Raw genomic sequence first — 2008 nt, forward strand, 5'->3', positions numbered from 1 at the left:
TAGCAATAGTCTAAATAAAAGCTAAAGCAAACAAAGCTGACTAAAGACTAAAAACATTGGCTAAAGCAGAATATGTGATATAACGGTAAAAATCTAGCTAAAAGTAGCAAACTATGTAGCTAGAAAYAAAATAACAATTGGTTAGCTCCAAGTAGTAAAACTGGAACAGTCTCTAAAAGCTACAGGAGCAAAAGCATAGCTAAAGGCTAAAAATGCTAACTGATGGCGATAAATCAAAAGTAGCATAGAGACAGCTAGTAGCTGAAGTTGTGTTCATAGAAAAGTGTTTGTATGTTCTGAAGAGATGTTGTTGTGTGTCTGTGTGGAAAGTTACTGTAAATAAAGTTAAAAATGTAAAAGTTACAACAGCAACACACCAACACATACTAATGTACTAATGTACTAATGTACTAATGTACTAATGTACTAATGTACTAATGCTTCACATCTTTAATTATTTTCATGCCTGATATCACAACGTGAAACTGCAACAACACATAAATCTGTGTAAAAACCGTGAACAACAGGCTGTGTTTTCTGCGCATGCGCACCTTTCAGGGCGGAGTCAGACGGGGTGAGTTGCCAGATAAAACAGTCCTGCTCTTTTTCACTAAAACTGTAAAGTGTTTCATTTAGGGATAAAAAACATAATTCAGAGCTCTGTTATGTGAAAATAAATATTAACTTTATAAATGAAGATTTAGACCGCAGGTATAATTTAAATTAGTTGTATTTGTTGTTGTTCCTGACAGGAGGCGGTGCAGGGGGACAGCAGCAGACCTGGCARCCCTCAGCTGTCCTGTGAGGTCAGACTCTGCCCTGCAGCGACCCTCACAGCTCCGCTAACATCTTCTACCTGCACACAGCCTCCATCAGGTGGGATTAATTTAACACGTTTTAACCTCATCAACAGGCCGTAATCTGGATTAAAGTCTAACAGGTTGTTTTTAACAGATTTCTGACGCAAACTGTGGGAAATTATCTAATTTAATATAAAATATCTAACATGTTTTAAGTAATTAGATTAATTTTTGTTTGGTATTTAACTTCACAAAGACGGTTTAATGAGAAGTTGAACAAGTAAAACGTTATCTTTAATGATAGTGGTTTATTTTCCGGGTAATACTGTCGCTACATTAAGKTTAGCTAAGTTAGCTAACAGTCTGTGCGCACGTGGTTAGCTTGTTAAAACTGATGACTCGGTTCAGACTCGTGCAGGATAATTATAAAAGTTAAAAACAGAGTATTAATGTGTGATTAAAGTTGTATTTATTAGATTGGAGGGTCTAAAAGACACGTGTTCCCGTCCTTTAATGGCGGCGGAGCTGCAGGCTCCGTCTGACCGAGGGACGTGCTGCTCCTCAAGGTCAGCTCACTGCGGGCTGAGGGGGGTAAAGGTCAAAGGTTGGACCGAACCAGGCTCGGTTCTGTTGGTGCTGAGCCGTGGTGTTCGGTCCGGAAGTCAGAGCTGGTGTGGTTGAAGAGCACGTGTCGCTGCTGCGGTTAGCTTAGCATAGCTTCTGCTGGTTAGCTTTGAAGCACGGTGACCCTGTCAAAAATAAAAACATGTTTTAAAGTTATAAAACCTTTAAATATACATGAACCTTTGATTTATCATCTTTTAATGGACATATTTTACATTTAATGAGTTTCATCAACAGTAAATGTGATTAATTATCTGTTTTTAATCTGTTTTTTAGGTAAAGTTAAACATGGACGACTGGGAAGAAGAGGTAAGAGAAACCTGCTGAGTCATGTTCTGTTTATTTTTAACATTTCTGACTTTAATGTTCTTATATTTCCACAGGAAACACCTACAGTCACAACCTACAGCCCCCCTGAAGGTGTGTAAACACACTGTTAACACAACAGCTTCATGTTCAAACATCACTGTACAACTCAGAGCTCTACATGTTACTGTACAACACAGAGTTCTAACATGTTACTGTACAACACAGAGCTCTAACATGTTACTGTACAACACAGAGCTCTAACATGTTACTGTACA

General features: G+C 38.3%; 1 long non-coding RNA gene across 1 annotated transcript; it reads left to right on the forward strand.

Annotated features, from left to right (window-relative positions):
* Positions 1-733: 733 nt before the first annotated feature.
* On the forward strand, positions 734-1846 carry LOC106511792 (uncharacterized). Its single transcript, XR_001309559.1, has 3 exons — positions 734-876; positions 1701-1733; positions 1808-1846. It is a non-coding gene; the product is annotated as an uncharacterized LOC106511792 (long non-coding RNA).
* Positions 1847-2008: the final 162 nt, after the last annotated feature.

Source organism: Austrofundulus limnaeus, unplaced genomic scaffold, assembly GCF_001266775.1.
Source record: "Austrofundulus limnaeus strain Quisiro unplaced genomic scaffold, Austrofundulus_limnaeus-1.0 Scaffold3228, whole genome shotgun sequence".
NCBI lineage: Eukaryota > Metazoa > Chordata > Actinopteri > Cyprinodontiformes > Rivulidae > Austrofundulus > Austrofundulus limnaeus.